Here is a 13165-nt window from a genome sequence, read left to right as displayed (position 1 = left end):
TCAAGCCTGAAGCTGTTCCTCCTCTGGCTCCCCTGCTCGGACCCCGGCTCCGGCCAAGCTGCAACGCTGCCAGCCCGCTCTGCTTCTCCGGCTAGTCCGCCTGCCATCTCCGGGACCGCCGACTGGGTCCGCTGACCGCTGCCTGCTCATCCGGATCCGTCTGCCGACTGGGCTGCCTGCCACGTCCTCATTTTCCCCACCGCCTGGACTGCCGGCCGCTCCTCTGGACTCCAGCCGCCTAGCCCGCCGCCTTCTCATCTTCCCGCCACCTGGTCTTCCTCCTGTACTCCGCTACTGTTCCCGTGGCCCGCCTGCTACGCCTCCTGCTGCCTGCTCTCGGTCCCTCCCGACGGCTACAGCGTCCTGTCTCTGGACTCTCCCCCTCCCTGGTATCTGGACACTCCGACCAGGTCTCTCCATCCAGAACTCTCCATCCAGGACTCTCCCGCTTCTCACCTGGTACCGGATCTCTGCAGCCCTCCGTTAACCTTATTACTTATTACCTCCATTTAATTTTATCACATTGTAGTGCACTGTATTCTACTTATCCTATTGTTCTGTATTTTATTTTATTATTATTTGCACTGTAATTTTATTTTTCTCATCTATTATTACTTTAATTTACTCTATATTAATTTTTATTTTATTTTATGCGCTTTTACTTCACCTCATCTCATTTTCACTTTTTATTTATTTATTTCATTTTTCTGCACTTCATTATAATTTTACTGCACAGTATTTTACTGCATTCATATTTTATATTCTGCTCTGTCAGTCCTTATCTTACCGCTCTTGTCCATCTCAGTCCCCCATTGCTGCCCTCACCTCGGTGCTTACTACTCTGTTCCTCCTGGTTCACGCTCTCTGCAGCCATCCATCATTTCTACTACCTTGTGCTTTTCAGTCTAATTTTACCTTAGTCCATTCTAACCTCATTTTACCTTCCAATTTTATTTTATCTGATTGTATTGTATTTTCCTCATTTCATTTGCATTTTAATTTAATTTAATTTAATTTATCTCCATTTTATTTAACCTTTACGGCACCTTACATTGCTTTTGCCTCTGAATATTGGCTCTGCCTTTTGTTCTTGTTCCATTCCTTTGTCCTTCTCAGTCCTATCTTTAGTCACCCCCCCTCTCTCTTCCAACTATGCCTCCCCGCTCTTGTTCCATACCCATACTCTCCTCCCGCCCTACCTCTCCCGCTCCCCCCCGCCCTCCCCCGCGCACCGCCCATCTTGCTAACCTCATCCCCATCTCCCCTCTCTCCTCTCCCCCCTTCTCATGTGCCCTCTGGAGCGCTAGATCAGTCCGCAACAAACTGACTGCTATCCACGACCTCTTTTTATCCAACTCCCTTAACCTTCTTGCCATTACTGAAACCTGGCTCTCCAACTCTGACACCGCCTCCCCCGCCGCCCTCTCCTATGGTGGCCTCTCCTTCACCCACTCCGCCAGACCTGGTGCTCGCCCAGGCGGGGGGGTGGGCTTCCTCCTATCCTCCACCTGCATTTTTCGTGTCATTCCCCCTGAACCCTCCCTCTCCTTCTCCTCCTTTGAAGCCCACTCCATCCGCCTCTTCTACCCCATCCATCTCCGGGTCACTGTCATCTACCGCCCACCTGGCCCATCCTCCCTCTTCCTTGACAACTTTACTGCCTGGCTTCCTCACCACCTCTCCTCTGACCTCCCCTCCATCATCCTCGGCGACTTTAACTTCCCCATGGACAATCCCACCGACCCAGCTTCCTGCAAACTGCTCACCCTCTCTTCCTCCCTTGGTCTTACCCAATGGACCTCTTCCTCTACCCACTGCCTTGGTCACTCCCTTGATCTTGTCTTCACCTACCTATGTAGTCTCTCTGACTTCTCCATCTCTCCCTTTCCTCTATCCGATCACCATCTCCTCTCCTTCTCCCTCTCCTCTTCTCCTGCTCCCCTCCCCCTGCCCAAACCTACTCTGTCCATACGCAACCTCGATGCTCTTGACCCAGCCTCTCTGTCCTCCTCTCTCGATACCCTCCTCTCTCCCCTTTCCTCCCTGGCCTGCCCCAACCAGGCGGTCTCCCTCTACAATCTCACCCTCACCTCTGCTCTGGATGCAGTCGCCCCTGCTCACTTCGCCCACCCTCGCTGCTCCAAACCCCAACCCTGGCACTCCAAATTTACCAGCTACCTCCAAAAATGCTCTCGTACCGCTGAACGCCACTGGAGAAAATCCTGCTCCCTGTCTGACTTCCTCCACTTTAAATTCATCCTTTCATCCTACAGCTCTGCCCTCTCACTCGCTAAACAATCTTTCTTTAAATCCCTTATCTCGCCCCAATCCTCCAACCCCCGCCGCCTCTTCGCCACCTTCAGCACTCTCCTGGCCCCACCCCCTCCTCGCACCCCCTCATCCCTGACTGCCTCCGACTTCGTCTCCTTTTTCTCCTCTAAAATTGAGGCCATCCGACTTGAAATCTCCTCCTCCTCTCTCTCGTCCACCCCACCCCACTCCTACGTCCTCCCCCCCAGCTACCTTCCCCTCTACTCCTTCCTCCCCACCATGGGCGAGGAAGTCCACTCTCTCATTTCATCCTCCCCCCCTCTACCTGTCCCCTGGATCCCATCCCCTCCCACCTACTTCGATCCCTTTCCCCCACCACCTGTTCCCACCTCGCCCATCTCTTTAATCTCTCCCTCTCTACCGCATCTTCCCCTCCTCCTTCAAACATGCTCTAGTGTCCCCCATTCTTAAGAAACCTAATCTTGACCCCAATTCCCCCTCCAACTATCGCCCCATATCTCTCCTTCCCTTTGCCTCCAAAATTCTTGAAAGGTTTGTTTGCAGCCGTCTCTCCTCCTACCTTTCGGAACATTCCCTCCTCGATCCTCTCCAGTCTGGTTTTCGCCCCCTTCACTCCACTGAAACTGCCCTGGCCAAAGTCACCAATGATCTCCTCTCTGCTAAAGCCAGGGGTAACTTCTCCCTTCTCATCCTCCTTGATCTCTCTGCTGCCTTCGACACCGTCGACCACCCCCTCCTCCTCCACACCCTCCAATCCTTTGGCCTCTCCGGCTCAGTCTTGTCCTGGTTCACCTCTTACCTTGCTGGCCGTTCCTTCTCCGTCACTACCTCTGGGTCTCTCTCCCCCCCGTCCACCCTTCCAGTCGGGGTCCCTCAGGGCTCTGTTCTGGGACTCTTACTCTTCTCTTTATACACCTCTTCCCTGGGTGAACTTATCAGCTCCTACGGCCTCAACTACCACCTCTATGCCGACGACACCCAGCTGTACCTCTCCTCTCCTGATCTCTCTCCCTCCCTCCTCTCTAGGGTGTCCGCCTGCCTCTCTGCCATCTCCTCCTGGATGTCCTCCCGATTCCTCAAACTCAACCTCGCCAAAACTGAACTCATAGTCTTTCCTCCCGCTCACACCTTGCCCCCTTCTGACCTCTCTATCACTGTTGACAACACCTCTATCTCCCCTTCGCTGCCTCTGTGTCATCCTCGACTCCTCTCTCTCCTTTGGCCCCCACATTCTCTCTCTCGCTAAATCCTGTCGCTTCCAGCTGCGTAACATCGCTCGCATCCGGCCCTTCCTCTCCCAAGATGCCACCAAATGTCTTATTCACTCTCTGATCATCTCCCGTTTGGACTACTGCAACCTCCTCCTCACTGGCCTCCCCCAATCTCGTCTTGCTCCCCTTTGATCTGTTCTTAACGCAGCTGCTAGGCTTATCTTCCTTTCTCGCTGCTCCTCGTCTGTCTCGCCCCTCTACCAATCCCTTCACTGGCTCCCCTTCCCCTACAGAATCCCCTTCAAGCTCCTCACTCTTACATACAAGGCCCTTGCCAACTCCACTGCACCCTACATCTCCAACCTCCTCTCTATTCATGCTCCATCCCGCCATCTCCGATCTGCCAATGACCGTCGCCTCTCTTCCCCCCTGATCACCTCCTCCCACGCGCGTATCCAAGACTTCGACCGCCCTCCCCCCCTCCACTGGAACAAGCTCCCTCCCTCCATCAGAACTTCCCCTAATCTGTCGAGTTTCAAACGGGCTTTAAAAACCCACCTTTTTCTTAAAGCCTTCCAGTCTCCCACTTAATTACCTACCTTTCTTATGCCTCTTCCCCTTCATTCCCCTTCCCTTATCCTTATCCTCCGTTACTCCTTCTCTCCCCTGTGTCTCTTAGTCTGCCTACCCCACCCCTTAGATTGTACGCTCCTTTGAGCAGGGTCACCCTCTCCTCCTGTCTTCACCACTTTTAACTCTGCTCTCCAGCTACCTTTCCCTCCTCCTCTTGGACTCTCTTCCCCCCCTGTGCCCTCTCATTTCCTCCTCTCCCCCCTGGGGGTCTCCCTGTCATCCGTGCCGTCCTTCTTGGGCTCCGTCGTATGCAGACCATCCCCTCTCCCCTCCCCCACCCCTAGCTGTGCTTTGAGCTCTCAGAGTTATTGTGCTTATTGTTTACTGTACTGTGCTGTCTCTCCTCGTATTGTAATTTCGTTTGTCCCTGTACGGCGCTACGGACACTTAGTAGCGCCCTATAAATAAAAATTAATAATAATAATAATAATAATAATTATATTTGTATGCCTTTTATTAACTGTTTTATCTTAAGCATTGTGGATGTATTTTCCATATTAATTTACACTTAATAAGTTCAAGTCTCTGTGTTCTTACGAATTCACGCTACAGTTTGGTCAAGAAGCTACATAATTGAAACAAGGAGAACATTGAGGTTTATGTTAACGCAGGCTCAGGTGAGTGCTGTTCGTGACATCCACATTTTTAATGCAATGAAACGTTGAAACGGTTTTTAAGGGGAGCTGTCCAGGTGGCATATTTAGTTAAACATCACACTTAAATTGAACGGGGAAAGATATATGAATGCTCCATGATAATCTGCCAGTATACTTAGATATAAATAGCCACGTGTCACTATATGTCCTTGCAGCCCCTGCCTCTGTTGCAATGTCATGAGTCCTCCCTGGCCAAACAACTACCAGATCACGAATCTGCAGAGATGGGTCACATATAGCCTGGACAGTTATCAAATAGAAATGCTTCTGATTCAAATAAATTGAAGCATTCCCACCCGACAGGAGCAGGACTACATGAGTCCCATCTACTGCCCCTATGACATGAGGAAAGCCATTTATAGGCGTAAACTGATGCTTTATGGGCACAAGGGGCTTCTCATCTAGTGGCAGATGGGTGAATTGCCTAGGTTGGGACATAAACGCCCGAAGAACAACCTTCAGCACACAACTGAAGGTCTTCTGGGACATCCCTGCCACGACTCCCACAGTAGTCTGGAATGACCCTGTGGTGCAAAAGTGCAATGAGCAGTTTGGACAATGGCGGTATTGCTGTCGAAATGTGGCGCATTGGCTTCAGGTCAATCTGAACAATTCGCAGCATATCCAGGATGACATGAGAAGGAAGCCAATAATGACGGACCAATACAGCATCAGACATCCCAAAAAGGCTGACACGTGGCCTGAAAACATGCTCCCTGTGCCGGTGAAGATGGACTAGTTGCTGGCTTTTGGTGTGGTTGATGGCTGTTGTCCTCCTGTGCTGCCACCTGTGCCTTGGTCAGTTCTAAGAAACAAAATATTTGAGAGAGAAGGATGAAGGGGTCCAAAAAGTACATTATCTCATGGCTTTGAAACTTTCATGCCTGTTTGCACATTAAAGATTTCCAATATACTTACACCTACAAGTGGGTTACCAAGACTCATAATTGGACTGTAAAAGAAAAAAATTTAATATATTTTTAACCAATTAAACAGTAATCACAACTATGCTTTGTGCCACATCACTAGGCCATAACATAATAAAAAAAACATAAGCAAAGTGGCACATTACTAGGTGGATATATGCAGACAAAAACACAAAAAACAGTAATAGTAAAACAAATAAAAAAAATATTGTAAACTGCCACATCTAAAAATTTGACATAAAAATACCTTGTTAATTGCTTGTGTCTCTCGGAGGATTGTACACAAATGAATACAGAGAATCTCAGATGTATATGAATTGGCAGCATACAGCGCATGCTCTGATTGGGCATCTTGTAGCAGTGTTTAATGAGCGTAAACAATGACTTGACGAAGTACTGTTGTGTATGTTGGTGGTTGACGACGGGGACTTAAACTAGACCTCTGGCAGGTGCATATTATGTGCCGTAAACCACCCTGTTACCTAGGTTTGCCCGACCATGACTTGGACGTCACTGCATGGGAGCGCCTTCATTGTAAATTGACTATGGCACCACACCCCTTTACCTCTTAAGATACGGACATTGGCTGCAGACCTTTCAGTGCGTGGTAACCACTATACCCATATTTTTATACCCTTTACACCCCTGTTCACACCCCAAAACCCCGTGGCCTATAGTAAGTTTTCATTACGTATGCATATGTAGCGGACCTGAATTTGCAAATGGCCGAGTGTCACTGTTGTGAACATGCGCAGACGGGATTTACGTTCGATATGCATAAAAAACAGAGATAAATTCCTTAATGACTCAGGCCCATTATGTGTAAACATGTGAGCATGTAAAGCAATGCATAAAAGAAAAATTATTAAACTATATGACAATTGAGATAAAAACAACTCAAATGTCCCTTTCCTGAAACCAGTGGTGATATTTTCAGATACATGTGTCCTATTTTCCAACTGCAGTGACTATGCACAACTAATGTCATATAAGCCATGCTCTTTATAAATGACCAGTTGGAGAGCACCAGCACGTCCTGGCATTCCAGGCATATTTTTTTTGTGGGCCCAATACCCTAAGGGAATTCAGTTCAATGCTGAACGGGCTAGGGCTGGTTGACTTTATGGTAAAGGGGACCTCACGCTGTGGGTTTCCTTGCTTTAGTGTCACCAGCTCAGTCTGTCATAGCCTTATGCTTGTAGTGTTTTTTTCTGGGGGAACCAATGCTTTTTGTTCCACAGAAATAACCATTACCTCTCTAGGCTATGAGTGCTAATGCTGGTAGCTATTTTTTTGGGGGGGGGGGGGGGGGTATGCAGTTTATGTTTTTTTACTTTATTTAATTATTGTTTAAAACACTTGTAAAGTCCATGCTGATGATGATGATTCATCAGCACATATATTGCACAAGGGGCCGAGCACCCACAACAGAAAACCCTCCTTACAGGTGTTTTTGAAACTTCTTCACCCTCTACAAAGACAGCAATTATGTGAAAACATCATTACTGCATTCACTGTTTTTCTTGAATATATTGTACTTACGTTTATTGTCTCTAGCCTTTTCCACTCTCTACCCCTCACTGTCATTTCTCTCCCACTGTCAGATTGTCTATTTATCTTATCCCCTATGTACTCTTATATTTTTCTTTTCCTTTTCCCCCTTCCCTCCTCTTTTTGGTGTCCTTGTCTCCCCCCTTCTTTTAGCTCCTTGGCACCTACTTCCATTCCCTGTTAACCTCTTTATTCCAACATGCCCCGTCACGAAAGATCTATTGCGTGCCCTGGCGGCCATCTTAGGAACCAGGAGCCTGCACGGAGGGCACAGTCTCCCACACTGCCCCTCCTGCCTAAGACCTCAATCCTCTTCCTCTTCACCCTGCACCTTCTTTCGCTACCATACGCAGGAGGAGGAGTATGTGGGACAGATTGAGCTGATCTGAGGTTCAGTCACGAGTGTGCGCAGAAATCAGATGCCAGAATGGGCTGCAGTGCAGCATGCTGCTGGTGCTTTTGCCCACACCAAAAAATGGACTAGCAAGGGCAAGGGAATCCTCTATCAGAACCCCTTCAGCAGCCCCCATTAATCAGTGTCATAAGACACCTCCATAGGGGAACTATCAGGCTCACAGACAAGATCATTTTTGGTCACCAGGTGGAAGACTTTCACAAAATTCTAACATGGATAGGTTAGCATTGCAGTTAACCCCTACTATGCCATCAATAATTCAAGACAGTTGTGAGCTGTCTCGTCCTGCTCTTCACCAACTTTATTTTCCCCTGAGTCCATTCCTCACGTGCAACCCCAGAGGATCTACATAGGGAGCCCCTTCCCAGCTTGCAGATCACTTTATCAATCTCAAAACACATTAATAGAGCAGACATGTCACAGATGATCTCACTTCTTCCCCAGCGCCAGCAAGCACCTTTCCCCAGCAATAAACATCCCCCCTCCCTCAATGCTTAGGTCCCAGAGTGAGTTCACGAGGCAGTCAACCACTCAGTTTGCTGCATGGATCAGACATACCCCACTCAGGGTTTTTTCCAGTCACAGAGATAACAGGGGACACCATTTTTCAACCTCCTTATTCTCTCAATGATCAGACAGACATGAAATTGATAGGTTCAGTAACCGGGTTTTGCAATTCATTTCACACTCTGCCCTACCCAATTCCCAGTTCGCTCTAGGAACACATACAGACCACCAGTAGGGATATCTCAGATAACCCATCCAAATCACTTTACCCACCGCCTGATTTTACAAGTGATACCTGTTCAAACGAACAAAAAGTTTCTTACCATCGAGCATCCTATGTCAGCCCTATTAGTCACAGACACGCCACGTCTGAACGTTTTTAACCCTATACATCTCCCTCCCCAACAGGCAGACTTAGGTGAGTCATTACCCCACTCCCACATCAGGAGGTGTTCGAGAAAACACAGATTCCAGCTCTGCCCCTAACAGGACCCTCATACAGGGGGCCACTCTTCCCTTCTAGATTTCCAATCCAGGGCAGAAACCTTCTCTTCAAGCACAATAGACCCACAGCCGAATTCAAATAGCGACCATAATACGGAAATTACCCAAAGTAATACAGAGATTAAAATTTCTCTTGTTTTAGACAATTTAATCAACCCGAACATGCTTGATTCCAGAAGAGCCAGGCAGACAACAGAAGTCCCTGGTGTGCCAAGCGGATCTGATGACCCACCAGCAGTGACTCAACTAACGTTAAGAACTGCGAGCGTGTCAGTCATCTTGGCTGCCACTGTTGAGAACAATTTATATATCACACACATCACACATGTACTAGCCCTCCAATTGCCAGCACGAGCGAGGGTTCTTCACATGAGGAGCAAGGCTCGTGCAAGCTTATTAAGCTGTTACAGACCAAATTGCTAGATAAGCAAATAAATATGCCTGACCAAGGCTTAGGGCCACACCTGAGTTTACGTGCCGGCGACATGGGGAGAGTCGAGAAAACAGCCCTATGTTAGTCGCTGTTCCAGTCTTGCTGCATCCCGGCCATCTCCATGATGACCGGGACATCATTTCTGGTTTCGGCCTCACCATTGTTAAGGCAATCACCGGGACGCTCTGCTGTGGGTTGTACTGATTCCTGGATTGATTTATAGTGTATGACCTTTGGCTCGTTTGCTGGACTTTGATTCATTGTTGGTGGACCTGACCTTTTGCTTGTGACTCAGATATCCCTGTCTTCTGCTCACTCTGACCCTTGCCTGTACCTTACCTCGCTGCCTGCTTCTGTCCTTTGACCCCAGCTTGTCCAGTTTGACGCACTGATGAACGCACTGATGTCTGGTGCTATTTACATATGATTAACGATATGTTCATAAAGGACAAAGCCAATATATGGTGGTTGTATGATGAGATGATTAGGAGAAAAATGAGTGGACGAACCAGATTACCTATTGGGTGTAAGGACATTGATTGGTTCATTGGATCCAAAACAGTTTCAATCATCGGGGAGAGCAACATCATACCTCCCCCAAAAGAACAATTATTTTGTTTTCAGTTGAGGATCCTGCTCCAGAGGCACAGAGTGCAAATACAGACAAGCTTGCTCCACATGCAGAGTAGCTTTGGCAACAGCTCCACGTCAAGGCCCCCTCACCAGTTAACCTGACAGCAGTGGACAGATGGCTGAGCCTATGTCCAGACCAAGAGTCAGCCATTTTTCTGAGAAATGGCTTTCATGTTGGTTTTAGGATCCCAGTTCAAAGAGATTTCAGGGTACATTTACTAAGCTGCGAGATTGAAAATGTGGAGATGTTGCCTATAGCAACCAATAAGATTCTAGTTATCATTTATTTAGAATGTTCAACAAAATGACAGCTAGTATCTAATTGGTTGCTATAGGCAACATCTCCACTTTTTCAAACCCGCAGTTTAGTATATATACTCCCTAGATCCCTGCATTCCCCATAATTTAAAATCTGCTTGTTTTCCCAGAAGTTCTGGCTGAGAAAATATTGATGCAAGTTAAGTTAGGCCGCATGTTAGGCCCATTCAGGCACCCTCCACTCCTCGTGCTAGTAATTTCTCAAATAGGGGTTGTTCCCAAGAACACTGCAGGCAAATTCTGACTATTATAGCACCTTTCGTATCCTGTTGGAGACTCAGTAAACAATGCCATAGACTCCAAGCATAGTTCAGTCACTTACCAATCGTTTGAAACTGCTCTGATGGTCATGCAGGAATGCGGTTCTGGTGCTCTACTAGCCAAGCTGGACATCGAGTCGGCATTTAGGCTACTACCGTTACATCCAAAGTCCATCAGACTTATGGGTTTTAGACATTAGGATGAAGTTTACATTGAGCGTTGCCTACCCATGGGCTGTTAATTTTCCTGTGCATACATTGAGAGGTTCAAATCCTTCCTCCATTGGTGCATTCAAGCAGGAATGGAAATCAGGGAATAGCCCAGTACTTGGACAATTTTCTGATAATAGGTCCATCGGGGTCATTTCGGTGAAAGAAAATTATTGTGGCAGCTCAAGCACTATTCGTGGTATTAGGAGTGCCTATTGCACAACACAACTCGGAAGATCCAACATCTCGCTTGTCTTTCTTGGGGATAGAAATTCATACAACAGCTGGTTTCTATCGGCTTTGTCAGGAGAATATACAATAGATGAGAGCGATTCAAAGCTCACATTCGAATCCGTTGCACAAAGTTCAGTCAATTTTATGTCTTTTTAAGTTCGCATGTCAGGTCACTCCATGGGCCGAGTTTTCTGCAGAAAACTGCAAAGGGCCACAGCAGGTAGAACCAAACCACACGCGTCTGTGTATTTATCTGCCGAAATCAGAAACAACTTACAAGTTTGGCTTCAATTTCTCATATATTTTAACGTACAGCGCATTTGGTCCACTCCCCAACCCCAATAACCAACTGGATCTTTACACAGACACTTCAGGAGCCCAATGGTTTGGCGGTTACCTCAGCGGGGAATGGCGCGCGGCGCATTGGCCAACCTTTTGGTCTTTGAGCTTTTCCCGATAATAGTCTCTATGGAGTTATGGGTGGCTACCCTAAGTGGCCATCACATTGTTTTTATGTGCAACAATCTGGGTGTTGTACAATCGATCATAAAACAGAGTGCATCGTCCCCTCATGCCATTGCTCTTCTGCATCATCTCGTATGGTGTTTCCGAGAACACAACATTTAATTTAATGCTCGCCAAGTTCTAGGTACAAAGAACGGCATTGCTGATGCATTATGGCACTTTCAATGGTACTGTTTTAAGGCTTTGACTCTGCATGATAACCCCACTCTTGTGTTTGGCAGATCATCAAGTACATAACGAGAGTTGCAGAGAAATCACTAGCACAGTCCACAAGATGAGTGTAACGGACTGCATGGCAGCAGTGATCCAAATTCCTAGAAGCCAGGGGGACTCCTGTAACCAGTTGTAATAACTCCATAGTAGCCTTTATGTGGGATTGGTATAGGGGAGGGTCATACAAGACATCCAAGGCCTCTGCTCTGGCAGAAATATCATTCATGTCGCACCTTAATGGAGTTCCAGATGTGACTAAAAGCTTTATGATATCTAAAAATTGGTCATGGGACAGACAAGTCCCGGAAGATACCAGACGACCCATTGATACAGAACTTATAAGTAAATTAGTCAATACCCTTCAGCCTATGACACTTGACAACTAATGCTTTCACACTTACCTTCTTTGGAGCTTTTAGAATTTCGGAACTGGTAGCCCAGTCCAAGCAAAACATAGCATCAGACTTACTTGCGAACACGTGATTATATAAGACACTCATCTGACATGCAAGATTAGAAAATCTAAGACAGACTACACAGGCAAAGGCTGCTGGATATACATTCAGCCACACGTAGATAAAGAGATTTGCCCCATAACTTTAGCGAGACAGCTACATGAGACGAGACCCACCAATTGCCTTTAATTTCTAGTGCACAGGGATAGTTTACCTATTACTAGATTTCAATTTCATGCATTATTGAAAAAACTTTAGTAGCATTACAGAATATGACACCCATTCCTTTAGAAATGGGTCAGCTACGCCTTCAGATTTGGCTGGATCATCAGTGTCAGTCATAACAACATTTAGTAGATGGAAGTCATCATCGTATAAGAAGTACATAAAACCTGATGCTTGAATGTTTAATGTTTTTTTTTTTTGACTTTTGCTCCATAACCTCTATCTATTCGCCCCTCCCCCCTTCACTCCTTCCTCTCCTTATGGTAACCCAGGGCTATGCTGCCTGTCAGTTTTGCGCGAGGACTTGAAGGAATTTTTCATGTTTTCTCCCTGGGCCAAGGCATGATTAGTGGTATGCCTCTGGGGCTATTTGGGTTTTTTACTTACCTATGGGTAATCAGTTGGCTAGCTGTCCCACAGTGCTCTTTCTTCATCACTTAGCTTTCAATATTTAATAAACTGTGACCTATTTAGCCACGTACAGAGTCTCTGAGATTTTATTTTATTGTATATAAGTTAAGTTTATTATACATAGTAGGTTATTGTGAAGGAGGAAGAAGGCATCCACACTATGCAGTTTATGACATTTACAAATTATCACGCAGTTGATGGTTGTGTGTCATTGTACATTCCCTGTACCATTTACTATTGAACATGGAAGGAACAGCTATACATTGGCTTAACTTCCCTTTAAAAATAGCAGATCACAACATTACTTTGGGTAAACATTAGTGTTTATGAAATATTTATTCTTACATGAGAATGTTTTGCTCAAACGGGAAATGACAAACTTGCCTCTTTTCAAGTATTAAATGACTTGATCAAAAGCAAAATTCGAAATTTTATGTCTGAGATGCTGGTTTAATGGCATGGGGAAATGTAACACAAACAAGATATAATAGCAGCTGCTTTACACAATTCTAGTTGCTTTAAATTCAAATAGGAAACAATTCTAGAAACAGCC

Source organism: Mixophyes fleayi, chromosome 4 (genome assembly GCF_038048845.1).
Source record: "Mixophyes fleayi isolate aMixFle1 chromosome 4, aMixFle1.hap1, whole genome shotgun sequence".
Classification (NCBI taxonomy): Eukaryota; Metazoa; Chordata; class Amphibia; order Anura; family Limnodynastidae; genus Mixophyes; species Mixophyes fleayi.
The sequence above is the reverse complement of the archived record's forward strand: the minus strand, read 5'-3'. Positions refer to the sequence as shown.